Source organism: Heterocephalus glaber, unplaced genomic scaffold, assembly GCF_053883595.1.
Source record: "Heterocephalus glaber isolate CG9 unplaced genomic scaffold, H.glaber_assembly_v1.0 deba00000331, whole genome shotgun sequence".
Classification (NCBI taxonomy): Eukaryota; Metazoa; Chordata; class Mammalia; order Rodentia; family Bathyergidae; genus Heterocephalus; species Heterocephalus glaber.
Genome location: NW_028258142.1, coordinates 50,539,867 through 50,560,695, shown reverse-complemented (window position 1 = coordinate 50,560,695; position 20,829 = coordinate 50,539,867). Strand labels below are relative to the sequence as shown.

General features: G+C 33.9%; 1 pseudogene; it reads right to left on the bottom strand.

Moving 5' to 3' along the window:
• Positions 1 to 9,750: 9,750 nt before the first annotated feature.
• LOC101705552 (ribosome biogenesis protein BRX1 homolog pseudogene) overlaps positions 9,751 to 20,829 on the bottom strand; it is a 28,165-nt pseudogene continuing 17,086 nt past the window's right edge.

Here is a 20,829-nt window from a genome sequence, read left to right as displayed (position 1 = left end):
GATAGGTCTCAGGACAAGAAGAAATTAAAAGAGACTCTGGTAGTATGCAGGAAACAAATTGGTCTTTCCTAAGTAATACAATGGAAAGCTATAAAAGCATTTCATGATTCCTTCCATATGGCAAGAGATACTATATTAAAAATGGTCATTCACATTTTCACAGAACTAGGACTAGCTACAACCACTCAAAAGTCCTGCTAAGCTTGCCTACTGTATTTACTTGTTTCATGTCTTCAAACATAAATATTTACCAAAACTTTCATTTGAAGTTGAATCTCTAGTAGGTAATATCCAAAAGACAAAAGGTAAAAAATGTGAATCTCTAGTAGGTATTATGCAGAAAATAAAAGGTGAAAAATATAGGAGAAGTTAGACAATATGAAATATATCAACAAGTTATGGGAACATGGAGTGGCTCAAGGACAGGATCCCTGTAGAAGCACAAACAACAGAAATACAATAGTTATTTCTCAAAGGAGAGATCACTGTTTTCACACACAGTAAGAATACTGGAGATGGTGCTGGATAATCTGGTTGGGGACAAGAATGGCAGGAGCTGAGCAGAATGGAATCAGATATTTCAGCTATAATCTTTTGATTACACTGCCCCTCTTTTATAGACAAACTCATTCTCAAATGCCTGGGGTGGAAGAGAGGTGCTACTAGGAGGAATCAGAAGATAAGAAGGAACAGCATGATGGCTTAGATTGGAACAAAGCCTCTTTGTTCAACAACTGAATAAATAACTGCTGCTATCCAAAACCATTCTGGATCTGTTTCCAAAATTTACCATGTGCATTTATCTATCTGATTTGCAAGAAGCTTTTAATGAATATGCATAGGAAGAACTAAAAACCCAAGAAAAATGGGGAACCATATTTCAGGAAGACAATTAGGATAAAGTATGAGAAGTCTTCATCTGAGTGCTAAACATAACCATGCCCATTTCCTAGAGAATCATCTATCAGTTTTTATCTTTATATGTACTTAGTCATCATCTATCCATTTGTACATCATTTCTCAAAATAAATAGGTTGACATAAAATTTCTTCAGAAAATTTCTACTCCATAGCCTTCTTTGCACAACTTCTTACAAGGAAATCAAGTGAGTAGTAATAATAATAACATTTAACCATTAGTAAATGTGTTTCACATTTACCCATTATGGACTTACAAATAGCCTATGTACAACTCCAAACATATTTATAAGATGCCTAATCCTAGTGACATCCACAACATACATAATTTTAGTAACCATTTTCTTTTATTTTGTATAAGAGGACTTACCATGGCTAGTAATAATGACTGAAACAAAATGTCTACCAAGTATGTGTTTTGGAATGACACAGACCTAAGACTATATATGCATAATTTTTTGTTGTTGCTGTTGTTTTTACATTCTCCAGAACTGTAAGACTCTCCAGAGGATGCTCCTGAGACACCTGAGGTTCTTACAACCTCAATTCAGGAAGCAACAGGAAATTTTTCATATTCTGAATATTTCTTCTGCATCTCTTCTTCAACTGAGCTCATTCCTGGGGACTGGGTGGTAAGACATGCAAAGGTGACCTGAGCTTGGGCAAGAGGTACAGCTGAGTTACTGCCCAACCTCTTTTCACTTCACTTTTTCTTCACAAACAGGAGAAGGCCTCAGGAAAAAGCAACTAAGAATCCTTTGGGGAGGGACAAAAAGGAAATAGACATTCAAGGACAGGACAAATTTTTCAGCACAACTCTCTGTATGAGCACTGAATCAGCTGTGGGTGAGGCAGTGTACCATACTGAGATGTGTAGGGAAACTGATCAGAACCTTCCCCTGTGATCAGCATAAACTTAACCTCACACAGTCATACTATGTCACACTCCTTTATACTAAGTATCTGCCAGTTCTCCTCCTTCCCCTCAGAATATTTCCTCTCTATTCATTGTCTGCCCTATTCTTTGTCAGCATTACAGCCTTACACTCTCATTCCAACCTACAATCCTCAGATTCAGCACTTTACATGCAAATTCCACAAATAATCTTACGTCCCCTCACACGGATAACCTGTTTTAACACCATAATACTACAATAAACATTACAAAAATCAAGTGCCCATTGATATGTATATTTTCCCATACAGATGTCACTTTTTCCAACATGCATTCAGCCATTCATACAGCTGCATGCTCAGAAGTCTTCAACACTTCCTCTAAAATGCAAGCCTTACTGCCACATAGTCTAACATTCACCACACATACATTGGATCACACACGCTATCATGGAACCTAATACAGTCCCCCACACATGTACGCTCATCATTTTCTGCCTTAGTCAGGAGCAGAAATTTTTACTGCTAGTAGAAGACACACCACACACTCATTTTTCATGTAGGCATCCCAAATACACATATTATATAATATATAGCACACAGAGAATTTTATCATATCAGGGACATTACACTTTTTTTCTACATGTCCACACCCACAGATATTCCCATGGCTTGATTATTTCCTATTTCTAAAAAAAATTCTTTCTTAGAAACCAATAAAATCTCTCAATATATTCTAGGTCTGAAAATTTCTAAGAAGTTTCTAAATCGAGATTTGATATAAAGGGAGAATTTCTCCTTAAATTCAACTACCAATATACCATCTTCTTTGACCAATAACTCATCTACATACTCTCAATCTATTGAAAAGGAGTCATGAGTCTTTACTCTGTGGAAAGTCTCAAAGTAAACAGATGTGGCTGTCTTGAGGATATAGAATAATTGACCCCCCCCAAAAAAAATAAAGATAAAAATACTGCAAATTACTTTTCCTTGAGGATCCCTCCAAAAATCAGGCTCTCTTATGTGTGTATACAGAACATCCTACAGGAGAATGAAAATAGGTTGGACAGTGAAACCTAAGAGAAAAGGGAAGAGGCCAAGTCATCAGCAACACTGGCTCAGAAGGATGTTCTCAGCACCAAACACATGAAGGGCAGGTGAACCTGTATATTGGCTTCCAGTGCCTGGGTTGCTGCCAGGTCTTTCCAACTTTGGTGATGCTTCAGAAGCACGTGGAGCATGGGGTTGAGAAGGACATGTTGTGAATCTATTTGCATCAAGCTAAGGAAGAAAAGGACTAAGAAAAGAAAGTACAAAAAGCGAGAATAAGATCATCAATATAACATCTGGAGGCTGTATGGAGGAACTTTGTGGTTTTTGTTGTTTTTGACTTTAAAAGAATTTTTCAGTTTTTTCATTTACTATTTTATGAAGTATAAACTAAATTTCCTTTGTTGGTGCAAATAATAAGTGAGAGGCAATAATTCAAGAGGGCAATGGAAAGCTTCTACATCCATGAATCATTGGAAAGGATAAACACCTTCACATCAGCTTTCGGAGCTTAATATCAGAAAGCAGATGAAAGCTAATTATTTTCATTAAACTATAACAATTATAAATTAAATTTTAAGTTAAAATCTTTTCACTAACATTATGTTAAGAGAGGTTTGAGGGGGCTATAGTTAAATATGAAGGGAAAATAACTCTAATATTACAAAAATTTTAAGGATCTCAAAAAGAAGAAATATATCCCAAATAATTTGAAGGAAATTTTCTATGACACATAGGAAGAAAATTAAAAAGCAAGTTAGTGTCCATCTCTCCCATGAGCAAAAGTCAAATATTAAAAATTATTTTAGCAAACTACATATGGTAGTATTAAAATAGAAAAACATCAAGATCAAGAATGTTTTATTTTTGAGATACAGTACCTATTAGCAGATAAATATAAAGAAATGTAAAGAAATTTTCAAACAAATACCATTGTAAATTATCATTAAACTTATGTCAATTGATAGAGTATTAAAACCTAGTACTGTGTGAAACAGAAGTCTTTCTACTAGACATATACAAAGAAAATGCAAGAAGTCATATATATGTGGCAACAGAAATTTGAGGTCCAGATCTGCATGAATCGAGAAGAGTCACAAAATGATTTTAAAAAGTTGAAAGTAAGTTTATTATAAAAATACAGTAGATATGAGCATAGTAAATTAATGGATTACCATACAATAAAGCAAGGGACAGCACCAAAGATGAAGGGGATCTTCTCAGGAAGGATTTTGCCTGAGATGGAACTTTTCCCAGGTGAGAGAGAAAATGCCACACCACACTCAGTTTCTCAGTTCCTTAAGTACTATGTTCAGACAAAAATGACTTGGTGCCAACAGGAACCACTCCCAGGCTTAGCTAGGTCTGGGAGTGATCAGTACTTTGTGTGTTAACAATTATCTCTATAAATTTCTTTCCCAGGAAGTAACCTCCCTGAGGAAAGGCTCACAGCCAATGTCACTTCAGCAAATTAACACATACATTCTTGATGACTCTTTTCTAACTTGACCATTCTGGGGACAATATATCAAGGTATGTTCCATGCATTCCAGGGTTGGGTATAGTACTGTTCATAATATCCAGGATATGGAATGAACCAACAGGTCCATTGACAGGTAAATGTCTAAAATAGTCTGAAAACATAATGAAATACTATTAAGCTGCAAAAATCCAAAATCTTATAATTTCCAACATGATCCAGAGTTTATAATGGGCCCAGAGCTTGCAATGTACAGTGAAGTTACCAGCTATAAAAAATACCATGTAGGTTTACTCTGCTTTGGAATCTACAAAATTGAGCTTTTGGAGTTAGAGAACAGAATAGTAGTTAGAAAAGCTGGACAAGGGAAAAATAAGGAGAGATTAACAATTGAAAGCTCACAACCTGACAGGACAAATATGTATGGATTTTCTGTTACTTCAAAGGATAATTATAGTTAACAATACTGTTTTGTTTGTTCAGAAATCTAGAAGAGAAGATTTTGTATGTTCTCAAAAGAAAATAAATATTTTAGATTATGGATAATGTGCCTATTTTGAATTAATCAGTACATAAAAGTATAAACATACCAAAATATAACACTATATTATATAAAGATGTGCAGTTATCTGTCAATAACAAAAAGAAAACCCTACAAGAAACAAAATACTCCGTGCTGAAATGGTTTCAGGAACAGGAAAATATAGGGAGTTATCATTTCATTTATCACTGAACAAAATTTAAAGGTAATGAATGTTAATAATCATGAATTTATAAGTTTTGAAAAGGAAGAAGCCAAACGTGTCATGATGTGCATATTGAAAAAAGTTCTTTGAAGAGTAAATGTTGAAACTTCTGTGACTACATATCCTCAAAAGAAGTAAACATGATGCCTTCAAGATTATGCTTTTTTCAATAACATCCTTGTGATTTAAGTTACTGAATATTAGAGCAATGTCAGGACTCTCAGGAAAAGTACCAACTAGATTGTATCTTCACCTTTCTTGCTACTTGTAACTTGTCAATTCAGAAGGAAATAAATAGGAAACCCATTTGGTAGTAGACTAATAAGCCTTGATGTTTGGTCCACTTTGTGAGGAAATGGAAACTGATGACAGTTTCTTTTTAATGCTTTATTTGATGGCTGTTTTAGGTATTATAAATAATTGAATGTTCCTTCTTAAAATCAGAATGTATTAAATGAACACAATCAGAGAATCTAAATGTGTTTCTATAATTATGCTTTTCAACTGAGATAAGAATATCTTTTTCAGAGGGATAAATGCTATCTAAACTGTAGGCTGTGACACCTCTGCTGCTCTGTGTATCCTTTCTATGCCTTTTCAGGTAGCTGCCCTTTTTCATCAATCAAATGCACTCTGCACAGCCTAGGTACCATAATTGCTTCCATGTACTTTAAAGAAATATGCAATGATTTAAATAAAACTAATTGTGCTTTTTAAAGCTTAATTTCTGTCTTTATTCTGCTCCATTCAAAAGTCTCAGAAACTGTAACATGTTATTTAGGATTTAAATTAAATTCATCATAAATGCAATTCTTTTTATTCAGTAAACTTTATATAATAAATTCTGAAATTTTTACATTGTATAAAGGATATTTGCAGCTTTCTCATATTCAGAAAGATTATATAACCAAAATCCACTGAACTCATAGTAGAAAAGCATTTAAGATAGAACAGAGAATTGTAATTTATTTCATATTAATTAAACACAATAGAAAAAATAGTGTAAAGGCCAGGTGTGACTGCACATACCTGTAATTCCAGCACTCAGGAAGTGAAGCCAGGAGTATCCTAAGTTTAAGGCCAGCTTAGCCTAAGTAAAGAGATCCTGTCTTTAAAAGCCAAAAGGAAAAGAAAAGAAAAGAAAAGAAAAGAAAAGAAAAGAAAAGAAAAGAAAAGAAAAGAAAAGGGTGCAAAGTCATACTGTCTTATTTCTGTAGCAGCTGGGTAATTAACCCTGAAAAATTTGATGAGAAAAGAAAACATGTCTAAATTGTCTCAACCTTTAGATGGTATAAATTAAGCTAAGTATAAAATCTTGTAAATATGCACAATGTAAAGATACTTAACTATAGACTTAAAATGACTGAAATGGTAAATGTTATGTTTACACACACACACACACACACACACACACACTACCACAATAAAATATCTTGTAAACATAAAACAATCTATGTATGCAGGTACATAGTTAAAATTGATGATTCACAGAGAAGTATCAAATGTTAACAAAGCATACTCACCATTGATACAGAATTTAAGATCTTTTCAAAGTAGCCACATTATTTATTATTATTTCACCTTCTTTTTCATACTGAAATGTTGCACTTTTTCTATAAGAATGGTCTTGGTGCTTGCATTTTTCCTGAGATAATAAGATGAAAACGTCACATCTAAGATACAGACAGTATTACTACAAATACAATTAGGAAAGGACCCATTCTAGCTGTTGAACCTGGAAGTTTCCAGCTTTGTGATCCAGCTCAAACAATTTGGGCCTTGGAGATCTTTAGGAGCTACCAGTTTCCTAAACCTTGCATTTAGTTTACATGCTCCCACAAAGACCTCCAAATGATTTCCCTTTTCTTAAGTTAGTTTCCTTTTTGCTCAATTTAATTTGAATTATTTTAGGATGAGAGAAGCCTCGTTGACACACCATGTACTAACAAATCCTTAAGTTTATGGATACTTCATAAAAGTAGATACTTTCCACACTACTCTGATCAATTTCATAAAAATGAGATATGAAGTGTAACCTTGATTCATCACATATCCATTTACGTGAACATTTAGCTATCTGTTTAGATAAAAAGTTTCATGGTTGATTGTGATAGTTAACTGTGTCAACTTGAGTAAGAATCACCCAACTAAATTGGCTCAGCAAGTTCGGGGTGTGCCCGAGGGGATTTACTGAAGATTTGCTGCGATTTACTGGATGTAAGTGACAGCAACCAATGGGCTTGACTCTTAAATGGCACGAGAAGGAAACAAAAAAGGCTCGGTTCCGTTTTTCAGAGGAGCTCCAGTCTTCCTTCACCTTCACCTTGGACGTTTTCTTCAGCTTTTCAGCGCAGACTCTTTAGGTTCCAGGGCAAACCCTTCAGGCTCCTGTTATGGACTGCATGGGACGCTACAGTGAGCTCCAGGCCTTCTACGGGATCCTTCGGATCTCCTGTGCACAGACAGCCCTTTCGCACTCTTCCACCTCTGACTCTGTGGGCGGCCATGGTAAGATAATCTTGTACATTCCTATATATTTGTAGATCTTGCATTAAATCTGTTTCTCTAGGACCGGACTTTTAGCTCAGTGGTGCCGCCACCTGGCTGGAACGCGCAAGGTCTTCATTTCGATCCCCGGTACAAAAAAAAAATCTGTTTCTCTAGTACGCATTGACTGATACAATGATCTTGGCTGAAGTTGCTTTTAAAAATGAACACATCTAAATGGGAAAACTGAATATCTTCAAGCATCATTTATTAAGAAGTCAGTCTTAATTTTAATGACCAATTTTTATTTTCCTATCAAATTCTTTGCTCTTTATTTGCCATGGATTATAATAGCAATTAGAGAATTAATATAATTAGGACACGAAAAACCTAAAGTCAAAAGTAAATAAAATTAAAACATAAAAACTAGTTTTAGAAACAAAAAACATAAGTTAAAAAATGAAAGTTAGTGCTTCCAGAAAGTAAATCAAAGAGTTATTGCAACAAGAGACAGTAGAGTCTTAAGGTTACTTGGAATCATTTAATGTTTGTCTCAAATTATTTATGTCAAGCTCCCATGATCAGTAGCTCTAGTACAATAGACCTAGACACTTAGTTATACACAATAGTTAAAAGTATTTTATCTTTCCAGCTGCTTATTTTTCAGTGCTTTGTTAACGACATTAAAACTTCTGCTTTACATAAAGCAGTGCCTTGTGTAAAGATGACAGTGAAAGTGTTGCACCAGTCAACAGGAAGAGCACTTACATCTTGATCTTTCTGAAATGATCTTGGTCATATGCCGTTAAAGAATCTCTTCTAGAATATCTCCTATCTAAAATGTATTATTCAGTATTTGAGCTTGAAATAATTCAATTTAAATAATCATTACTTTACTGTGCTAAAGTTATTTATAGTTAGGCATGTCATTTTATTGTGCTTCACAATAATATTGTTAGATGAGGAAGATAAAATGATAAATGGTTTATATTTATCAAGCTTCTAGAGAAACAAAACCTGTAGTTTTTAAGCACACACACACACACACACACTCAATAGGTAAATGCCAATGATGGGTGGATAGATATATTTTAAGGAACAGACATGTGATTTTGTGTCTGGAAAGTGACAGATCTGTAGAACTGACTAGTGGTTGAGAATTCAAATAAATGTTGTTATATTTTTGAATCTAAAATCTGCAGGAAAAATACAGGCAGGATTCTAAAAACTCATGCAGGAGTTCTATGTTGCAATCCTGAAGCAGATTCTCATTTTTAAAGTAAATCTGTCTTTGCTATAAGACCTTCAAATGATTGTGTGAAACCAAGACACATTAAGGAGTATAATCTTCTTAATTTGAACTAACTGATTGTAATTATTATCCATATTTTAAAAGCACATCCATGGAAACATTTAGACTGCTGTTTAACCAAAGAAATGCTCCAGCTAAGATGACAGATGAAATTAACCACTACATAATATCTTCTAAAATCCTCCATTTGTTTGATTCTATGCATGAAATTCTCACTTGAGTGTTCTACATCTCATGTCACATGTCATACATCAATGTTTCTGGTGTCATTATTATGCAATATTTGAAACCAACATTTAATCTTTGACATGAGAAAATTACTATATTTAAATTAGTTTTTAAGCTAAAAATAATAATGAATATGGAAAATATTAAATAATTTAATATATTATGATTCAACAATATTTAAAATGAGCATGCTAAGTAATATACTTAAAAATCATATTTATTCATCCTAGCAGGAATCTATTTAGGTTTGCTCTGTAGATATTTTTTTTTTAAGTTTGGCCTTACAGCAGTGGATATTACCAATTACTACTCTATAACCTACCTAAATAAATTAAAAAGCAATGTCTTTCTTTCATTATTACATCAAGAACCTTCACAGAATAACCAATAATTTGGTGAATAGAATATACTGGTATTTTGACAGAACGGTGATTCCATCATACATATCTCTACCTTTCTTATCATTATCATCTATCTACATATACATTCTATTTGTTCTTCTTTGAAAGTTTGTATCCATCTTAAATTTATATGTTGAAAACCTAACTGCAAAAGTGATGGTGATAGAAAGTGAAGCATCTGAGAGGTGATTAGATCACAGGAGCCAATGCCTGGATAGTAGTATTAGTGTCCTTATAAAAGAGCCTCCAGCGAGCTCCTTGCCCCTTCTACCATATGAACATGCATGAAGAAAGCATCCCCTGGGAGGTACAGGTCCACACTAGAAATCAAATCTGCCAGTGCCTTGAGTTTGGTCTTCACAGTCTCTAGAGTGGAAAAATAAAAGTTTATTGTTTATACATGATGCGGTTTCCAGTATGTGTGTCATAGCAACCCAGACAAAGGCATTTTCCATCTCTCTATACATATACCATTCACTAAAACATAAACAACTGCACTAATTCCAAAAATAATTCTTTATTCAGAAAATTGCCAAATTTGAAACTTCTATTAACCAGGTGTGCTGGTACACAGCTGTATCCCCAGCACTTGGGAGGCTGAGGCAGGAGGATCACTGCAAATTCGAGGGCAGCCTAAACTGTATAGTGAGTTCAAGTCCAATCTAGAATATACAGCAAGACCTTGTCTAAAGAAACAGAAAACAAAAACAAATAAAATTCATATTCCCCCTGATTGCATTAGTTGAACTCAACATTTATTTAAAATAAACATTACTCACTGTAGACTTTTGATTACAAATATATTTAACTACTTACCAGCCCTACTATTTAAATACAGGGTGGCCAAAAATTGTGTATTTTCAAGTTAATTTTATAAGGTAATATAACAGGAAGCATACAAACGACATTTTTATCCAATTTATTGAATATAAGAATCAACTGGTTGAAATGACATCTGCCCAAGCAACACTTGGGATAGTACAATGCATGAGTGAGTAAAGTTATTTTTATAAAATGCAGCTACTAAAAATGAGAAATTGTCCAGGCTTTTTTAGTAATAAAATTGTGAAATTCCATCAATCTTCTTAAAATCTGCACAATTGCTGATTCTGGATATTTACATTATATACATTAAATACAATTCAAATTTGAAATTTATCAATAGACCTTGGAAGATGAGAAATAGTACTGATGCCTACTTGTACACCAGTATATAATAGAAGGATACTGTTGTACTTACTGTTCTTGTTGCTGAGACCAAATATCCAACACCCATAGTTAAAGGAGAAAAGGTCTATTTTGGTTCACAGTTTGCGGAGGTTTCAGTCTATGATCGGCTGACTTCAAGACAGGTGGCATGGCAGAGGGGAATCGCAGAGGAGAAATAGTTCATGGTAAAGCAGAGCAGGCAGAAGGCAGCAAGCAGGAAGAATAAAGCAACAATAACAGCCCTCTTTCTGTCATTCATATTCTATCCAAGTTACCCACTCTTAGGGCACCCAGAGTGGGGCATCATTAATCCTAACATCACACCATGAATCAACACTAGCATCACACCCTTAATCCCAACATCACACACCCTAGATCCAACCACCTCCCCAAAGCCCCACCTATGACCCTATGAGGCTTCAGAGGGATGTTTAGATAACAGATATTATGATCATTTTTTATTAAATACATTAAATGATTTTTATCTATTTTGAAAAACTACAATAGAATACATCGATTTGACACATTAACTGTTATGTAATTTAGATACCAAAAGTATTAAAATAATAATATTAGGCCTGAATTTATAAATATATCTTATTTTTGCAAGAAGGACAAGGCCTAAATTTATTTTTAAGTATTTCCACAAATAAGTAGAAAATATACTCAGGTTAATTAGATTCATAGAGTTTTAGGAGTTTCGGGGTTCAGGGCTTATGTCTAAGAGTTTAAATTATTCCTACAACTTCAATACACATATTTTAATGGCTTCATTTATATGTAAAATAGGGCAGCCTGTCTCCTGTCTTTTGCCAATCAGTGCTTTTTCTGCTCAAGCAAACCTGTATTTATTCTGTAAGAAAATATCTGTTCATGTGAAAAAAAATCTTATTCCTTCAATTTTTGTTGAATTTGTATTGGTATCTTGGAGTTAATCTGAAATCTATTCTTCTTCCTCACTAAAACTGTCATTTTTCTTCTTGGTGCTTGAGTTGTAAGTAATGTTAGAAGCATATTATACACAGAGTAAGAAGATGAAATAATATTTCTTTGTCTATGAATTTAAATTCAGAAGCAAGAGCACATACCATCAGAGCAAAAAAATCAAACTTGGTAAGAAAGAAGAAATAAAGAGAGGTGGGAGGGAGTAATATTTCTAATGTTGCATGAAATGAAAAACTAGAGATTACCTGAAGCCTGAAATGCTAATCTAGGTTTCAATTTCTTGAAGTGTTCCTCATTTCTAATTCACTGTGAGAAAACAAGCAACATGGTACTAAACTTCATGCTAAAATCATAATATATGCTATTCTATTGAAATTGTGTTAGCTAGACACTGCACAGAAAACGCTGGTATATTTCTGTACTAATAACAAATGATTTAGGAGGGTAATACAGGAAATCAAACTTTATTATTATCCATTTTTTTAAAACATTAAGATAAAATACAGGTCTCTATCCAATTGAGAGGTTATTGTTAGAAGACAAAATGACTAAAATAATTTGTTTTGTAATTGTACTTCTATTCAGTCATGTTTTATTTAAGATTCATAACCAAGAGTTTATATCAACTTTGGACAATAAATGAGTATCCTAAGTTTTTTTTACTCTACAGCAGCAAAAATTAAAGAGACAAAGAGGGAAAAGAAGGGGGAAGGAAGGGAAAAGGATGGAGGGAAGAGATATAGACAAAGGAGAAAAATTCACAGTCAATTGGAAATATCAATAATTTTAATACTAAAAAACATAATATCATATTACTCTAAATAGGCATTATATTCAACAAATATTTCTCGAAAAATGTGCCATAAAAATGAGAGTATACATGAAGTGGAAGTAAAGTATCTGCCCTCTTCCCTAAGGCCTGGCCAATACCCCATTCCCAGCACAAACATTCAGATACAAACTCAAACATAATGTAATAGCATACTTAGGCTTGTTTAAATTTCTGGTGCTAACATGTACTAATGAAAAGTAAATTTCTGAGGATAAAGGCACAAGGGCAAAATAATTCCCTGATTGTTTAAAGATAGTACATAAAAGTTACTTTTAATCGTGTACTTAAGTGAAAAAATGGTTGAATGAGTAAATCATTTCTCTTTTGATAAAGTGAGTGATTTTACATTACTTCCTCTCTGTCCTAATTTTAAGTTTTATTGTGATAAAATTTACATAGTATTAAATTTTCCAATTTAATCATTTTAAGCATTCAGTCCAGAAATATTAAGTACGTTCACTTTATTGGGCACCTAATCTCCAAAATACTTGCATTGAACCCATCAAATCTATGTCCCACTTCACAATAATTTCCTTATCTTCCTTCCCATACGCCTTGGCAACTACCATAACATTTTGATTTTTGTTTTTGTGAATTTGACTACTTTGGGCACATCACCTACGTGTACTCACACAATATTTGTCCTTTTAGTGACTAAGTTATTTCACTCAGCATGATGTTCTCAAGGTGATTCTGTGTAGCATGTAGGATTTGTCAGAATTTCTTTCCTTGTTATGGTTAATTTACACTCCATGGCATGCATATATCTACTTTTTGTTTGTCTGCTCATCTATTGACCAACACTTGATTTTCTTCTGGTATCTGGCTTCCAATAATACAGTAGGCAACAATGTAAAAAGTATCTGAGTTTTTTCTTTCAGTCCTTTTGGGTTTATACCCAGAGGTAGGAGTCTGGATCATACAATAATTCCTTTTTTAACTGTGAAAGAACTGCTATATATAGTGCTTTCCTTTTGTGCCTGCACCATTTTATATTCCTACTAGGAACAAAGAAAGTTCCTATTTCTCCATATCATCACCAATACTTGTCATTTCTTTAATTTCTAATAATAGATATCTTTAGTATAATAGTATGAAGTGGTATGCCATTGTGGCTTTGATTTGCATTTAATGTTGTATGATGTTGAACATATTTTAATACTTGTTGTCTATTTTTGTATTGCATCTAAGAACATTTTGTTCAATGGATCTTTGACTCTTTTTAAAAAAAAAAACTTGTCTCTCATATTGAGTTGTAGGGTTTTACATATTCTGTGTATAAAATCCTCAACAGAAATACAACTTGAAAATATGTAATTCTGTGGATTTTTTCACTCTGTTGATGACAATGTCATTACTAAAATTTTTAATTTAGATATAGTCAAATGAATCAGTCTCCTTTTATTGCTTGGGCTTTTGATGTTGTACCCAAGAAATAGCTGTAAAATCAAATGTTGTGAAACTTTTTCCTATGTTTTCTCCTAAAAGTCTTAGAGCTTTACAGTATTTCTACTTTTAAGTCTTTGATACATTATACAAATAATTTTTTGTACAGCGTAAAGGACCAAGAGCTCTCTTTGAATGTAGATATCCAAGTTTTTCCATTATAGTTTGCTAAAAAAAAAGACCATTAAAAAATTACCTGTCCTTTTTCCAATGAATGATAATGACACTCTTGACAAAAACCATTTGTCAACATCTATAAGGGCTTATTTTAGGACCCCTTATTCTATTTTATGTCCATATGTTTTAAGATCTTTGAGTTGTATATATCTATCTTAATGCCAGAACCACATTATAGTACATTTTAAAAATCTACAAATGTAAAATCTCATGTTTTTCCTCATTTTAAGAATGTATTGGCTGGGCTAGGGATTTAGCTCAGTGGTTCTGCAGCCTGCCTCGAAAGCACAATTTCCTGAGTTTGATCCCTCGTACAAAAAAAAAAAAAAGAATATATTGGCTCTTCAGACTCATCTGATGTTGTATGTGAGTTTTAGGATAAATTTTTCTATTGCTATAAAAATTATTGTATTTTAATAGAGATTTCACTAAATATGCAGATTGCTTTGTGTAGTATCAAGGAATTATACTGTTTTCCAAATCATGACATGGGATGTCTTTTCACGTATGTCTTTCTACTCTGTAATCTTTTAGCAAATATTAGTAGTTTTCAATGTACCATTCTTTCACTTCTTTGGTTAATTTTACTCATAGTTATTTTACTTTGTTTCATACTATTTTTACCAGAAATGTTTTCTAAATTTACTCTCCATTTTATTTATTTACAACTTGTAGACATACAATTGATTTTTGCATGTAAATTTTCTATCTTAAAATCTTGGTGAATATATTAGGTCTAAATTAGTAACAAAACTATACATCATAATTTCTTCATTATCTTAAAATCTTTCAGTTTTTCACCACTGAGTCTGATGTTAGCACTGAGGATTTGATGCGTGGATTCTATTTTTTTGTGATAGTTTCCTTCTTTTCCTAGGTTGCTCAGTGTTTTTATCACAAAAGTATACACACTTTGTCAAATGCTTTATCTGCATCAGTTCATAAAATCATAAGTTTCCCTTAATTCCATAAATGTGTCTTTGACAACATTTGGTTATGAGAGTAATGTTGACCTTGTATCATGAGCCTCCATTTTTGAAAGAATTTGTGAAAGATTGATTTTATTTCCTTTTTAAATTTACTAAATTCTCCAGCAAATTTCTTAGTCATTCTTTTTTTTTTTTTTTGCAATTATAAGGTAAATTTTTTTTATCTCCTATCCATTCATTCATTCATTTTTTAAAATTATATATATTGGTACATTTTAGGTATATAATATAATGACATTCATCATTGGAAACTTGCATCTTTACATAATCTCTCTTGGTTCTTATTTTTTCCCCTTCCCCTGCCCTCCCTTCAACTCCTCCATCCCTATCTATTTAAAAAGACTTTGTTTCCATTTTTTCATTTTCTCATATTAATTCCATTCCATTCTTTCCTTTCCTTTACCCCTCCCACTTCCCTTTCCCCTTTGTCCCTTTTCTTCCTATTTCATATTATCTGTTATACCTTTTAGTCCTTATTTACACTTTCAGTTTCTCACACTAGAGAATCTACTCAGTAGTCACACATGTGTGTCCTGTTTATTTCACTGAAGAGTATCCCCCTCAATGTGCATCCACCTAGCTATATATGTCTCTAATTTCTAATTTTTATGGCTGAATAGTACTCTATTTTATTTAAAAAAAAACACACACACATTTTCTTTATCCAGTCTGCAGTTGATGGGCATTTGGACTGCTTCCAAGTTTTAGCTATTACAAATTGTGCTGCTATGAACATGGGTACACATATATCACTGTGGTGTGATTTAGTTCTTTGGGGAAGATCCCTAGCAGTGGAAAAGCAGGGTCAAATGGGACTTCCAGTCCTAGTTCTTTGAGATATCCCCATACTGATTTCTACAGTGGTTGCACCAGTCTACACTCCCACCAGCAGTGGAGCAGGGTTCCTCTTTCCCCACAGCCCTAGCAGCATTTGTTACTGGTTGATTTCATGATAGCAGCCATTCTTTCTGGAGTGAGGTAGAATCTCAGTGCTGTTTTCATTTGCATATCTTGAATGACCAGTGATGTTGAACACTTTTTCATATGTTTATTTGCTATTCCTACTTCTTTGTATGAGAAATATGTGTTCATTTCAGATGCCCATTTCAGACTGGGTCTTTAAATTTGGGAGGCCTGATTTTTTTAAGAGAACTACAGGGCAATCTCACTAATGAACATAGATGCAAAAATCCTTAAAAAGATACTGGCAAATAGAATGCAGAAGATCATCAAGATCATATACCCTGACCAAGTGGGATTCATCCTAGGGATACAGGAATGGTTTAACATATGCAAATCAATCAATGTATTACACTATATCAATAGAGCCAAGGACAAAAAACATATGATTATCTCCATAGAAGCAGAAAAAGCATTTGACAAAATCCAACATGCTTTTATGATAAAAACACTAAAAAAAATTGGAATAGATGGTCTCTACCTCAATCTGATAAAACTCATCTATGAAAAACCAATAGCCAATATCATACTAAATGGTCAAAAACTGAAATCTTTCACACTAAACTCAGGAACAAGAGAAGGATGTCCACTATTACCACTCCTGTTCAATATAGTCTGGAAAAATTAGTCAGAACAATTAGACAAGAGAAAGAAATAAAAGGAATAAAGATAGGAAATGAAGAAGTCAAATTGTCATTATTTGCAGATGACATGTTACTCTATATAGAAGACCCCAAGAATTCCACCAAAAGTCTTCTAGACTTAATAACCAAATTTAGCTCAGTAGCTGCATACAGGTCAACACAAAAAATGAATAGCTCTCCTTTACATGAAAAATAGACTCACTGAGACAGAAAGAGGGCAAGCAATTCCTTTCACAATAGCATTCAAAAAACAAATACCTAGGAATCAACCTAACAAAAGAAATCAAAGACCTCTTCTTTGCAAACTATAGCACTCTGAAAAGACAGATTGAAGATGATATCAGAAAATGGAAAGAGATCCCATGCTCCTGGTAGGAAGGATTAATATAGTGAAAATGGCCATACTTCCAAAACTGCTACATAGATTCAATGCAATCCCAATTGAAATCCCAGCAGCATACTTCATGGACCTTGAGAAAACAATCCAAAAATTCATTTGGGATGAGAAGAGACCCAGAGTAGCAAAAGCAATTCTAGACAACAGAGACATGGTAGGGGGTATCATAATCCCCAACTTGAAATTATACTACAAAGCTACTGTGATAAAAACAGCATGGTCCTGGCAAAGAAACAGACCTGAGGACCAGTGGAACTGATTAGAAGATGCAGAAACAACTCCAGACACAGTCACCACATCTTCGATAAAGGAGCCAAACACCCTCACTGGAGGAAAGAGAGCCTCTTTAATAAATGGTGCTGGAAAAACTGGGTTTCATCTTGCCAAAGATTAAAACTAGACCTGTCTCTCTCACCATGGATGAAACTAAAATTGAAATAGATTAAGGATCTAAATATTAAAATGGAAACACTGAATCAGCTGGGATAGAGGTTAGTAGAATTCTTGAAGACATTGGTGTAGGAAAAGATTTATGAACAAAACCTCAGTTGCCCGTGAACTAGCACAAACAATCAACAAGTGGGATCTCTTCTTACTGAAAAGCTTCTGCATAGCAAGAGAAACCACCAGCAGTGTGAAGAGACAACCCACAATGTGGGAAAAAAATCTCCACCTGCTGTTCCTCAGACAAAGGTCTACTATCTTGAATCTTAGTCATTCTTGTGTCATGTCTAAGGTATTTTCAGGCCCTTTCTGAATGCATATCTTCCATATGTATGTGTGTCATTCTCTTGAATTATGCCTGCTTTTAGGAGTCTTAATTTCCCAAGTCTTACCACTGCTTTTCGAGGCCTCTGTTCTTTGTATTTCTCGATCAGAAATGTACTGTGCCAAATATAAGTGGTTCTGTGATCCCCTTCAGTTTTCATAAGCCAGGCTAAGGTGATTTCCCTGGCTTCCCTCTCCGGGCCCTCTCAGCTCTGACTGAGGCTTGCCAAAGACCAGGCTCTCAAGCAGTCTGTTTACAGGCTGGAACAATACTAATCCATCCCTTTCTGCTTTCTTGCCTTTGCTGGAGGGAATAAGGGCTTGGCTACTGCACTGTTCAAAGGTCAGGAAACCATGACAAAGAAGGTGAGATCAAAGGTGAGTAAAAGTGTCAGGTAATGTCCTATGTTTTAAAATGTGGCTTCTTCTTCATTGTATACTCACTTAGTTGCTGCAGTTTTTGAGTAATTTCTGGAAACCTCACAAAATTATATTAGTCAGCTACTAGCTGATTATTTAATGTTTCCATTTGAGAATAGAGCCTGCAACTTCTGATTATGTCATCTGTCTGACATCACTTCTCTGTCATTATTCTTTAAGTGCCATTGCCTCCGATCTGATTTCCCATTCTCTCACAGTACCCAGTGTGAACACAATCCTGGACGCTGTTCACAGCATGAGTACTTGGTTATTTTCTTGTCTGATTCTTCCACTTAATTCCAAAATAAATCACCTTATATGCTGACTTTCTTCCCTGCCTTGGTGTAGAAGCTTCTCTGGAAGCATAAGTAGTGTTAGAGTCGGCCTCCGAGTGACTGTGATGTGGTTGGTGCAACTGAGAAACAGACACCTTCATAGTGTTTATTTGCCATTATTTAACGTTTGAAAACCACATTTCAGTTTTTAGTGGAAAATTTTAAATATATTTAGAATAAGTATAACTCTACTTTCTGAATGTTATAAAAGCGAAATTCAGATCAAGTTTTTTGATGAAATGTATCATCAAAAATTAATTGTACTTTAAATGTAGAGTAGATAAGGGACTTTGTAGAATTTTAGAACAGAAATTTATAAAGTTATTTAGAATATCCTCACATGCACAAATGATTTCTTATGAAATAAGGTAAATAAAATATATTATTAAAATTATTTCATATTTCCTGTTCACTCTTTCTAAGAGTAGGTGTTAGAATATTTAATATTAGACCCAGTTATCACATTATGTATTTTTTAGACAGTTGTGACCTGGACAGTCCTGAAATTTCCAAATGTAATACTTCCCCTTCGTGAAATGTAAGAGCTGTTATTTTCTAAATTTAATGTGCCTATAATCCTTGGCTAATGTCTGACTTATTGGATCAGAGTATAAAACTGAGGAGCTTTATCAAGGGGTGGTGGCACATGCCTGTAGTCACAGCCCTTGGGAGGGTGAGGCAGGAGGATCATCATGAGTTTGAAGCCAGCTTGGGCTACATGCAAGTCCCTGTCTCAAAAAATATAAAAAACAAAACAAAACAGAAACAAACCCAGTGAGCTTTTAAAAGCAAGAAACTGACAATATGCATAAAAGTAAAGTAGAGTTCACATACTATCTACACAGAGGTGATTTTCTAAGGAAAATACTACCAAAGATTATTTTGCCTGATGGTGGTGAATATTTTTACAATTTAAATTGACGGTTAAGGAAAAGTTCAACATGGGTCAGCTATTATTCTGTACTTAATGATGAATTAAAATTTCTTTTACAATCATGCTACTTATTAATTTTTTACTAGCATTGAAATTCTTCATATGGCTTCCCATCAAATTTCTCATGATAACTAATTTAAGATTAAATCAAATAAATACATAAAATGATACTTAAGTTAGTCCAATTTTATTTCTTTTAAGATATCTTTAGTTTAGATCTGAAATGTCCCTCAAAGGCCCACCTGTTAATGCGTTCATCCCTGCTGGGCACTATCTGGAGGTGACCGAGCCTTGTGGAGTTGGGGCCTAGTGGGGCTCTTAGGGCCCTGAGAATAACACCTCAAAGAAGGGCTATGGAACACAAGGTGCTCTTTCTCTGTCCCTGGCTTCCTGGCCTCCATGAAGCAAGCAGTTTCCTCTTGCATGTGCTCCCACCATGATGCAGCCTTTCTAATGCCCCAAAGCAATTGATATGAACTGAAATCTCCAAAAGGATTTGCCACGATAACCTTTTTCTCTTTGTAAGACTCTTCAGTAATGGTAACTTAACACAATGTGTGTGCCTGTATCTTTTTCACTTTCCTCTCTGTCAGATATTTCATTTAGGTTTTTAGGTAAAATATTTTTACTATTTCTTTAAGTATTTCATCCCATACAATATAAAACACAGAAGATAATCCAAAGAGGTTTTAAATTTTGATTTGAAATATTCAAATTTTCTAAGTTGATAAAACCTGTTAATTTTCCATCCTCTTTGGCAGATTTGGTGTTCAGATATGGTATCGCTGTGACTTTTACTGATGTTCTCTATCTCATCTCATGTTCTATATAAATCAAGATTTCTTGCACTTAATTTAACCAAGAATTGGAAGTAAACTCTTTATCAAACATGGCCACAGACATTCAACCAGGTAAGATCTTTAAAAATATATAAATTTCAAGAACACAGCTTTTCAAAAATAATAGATTTGAGGCAGAATCTATTAGACAAAGAATGAGTTATCAAAAGAGTACAAAATCAAAAAAACTACAAAGGATAAAGGAGCTATAGGTACTATATTTCCATCAGTTATCATTTACTAACTGTTTTACTTTTTATTTAATTGAACGTACAGTTTAATTTTCCCCCACAAAATTAACAGCTAAATGCAATAGGCTTCAGATTAAATATTTGCAATTAAATGGTTATAAGGCTTTATAAAATAGTAACCTACATCAACATGTGACAGATATATAATACAATTTATTGCCAAAA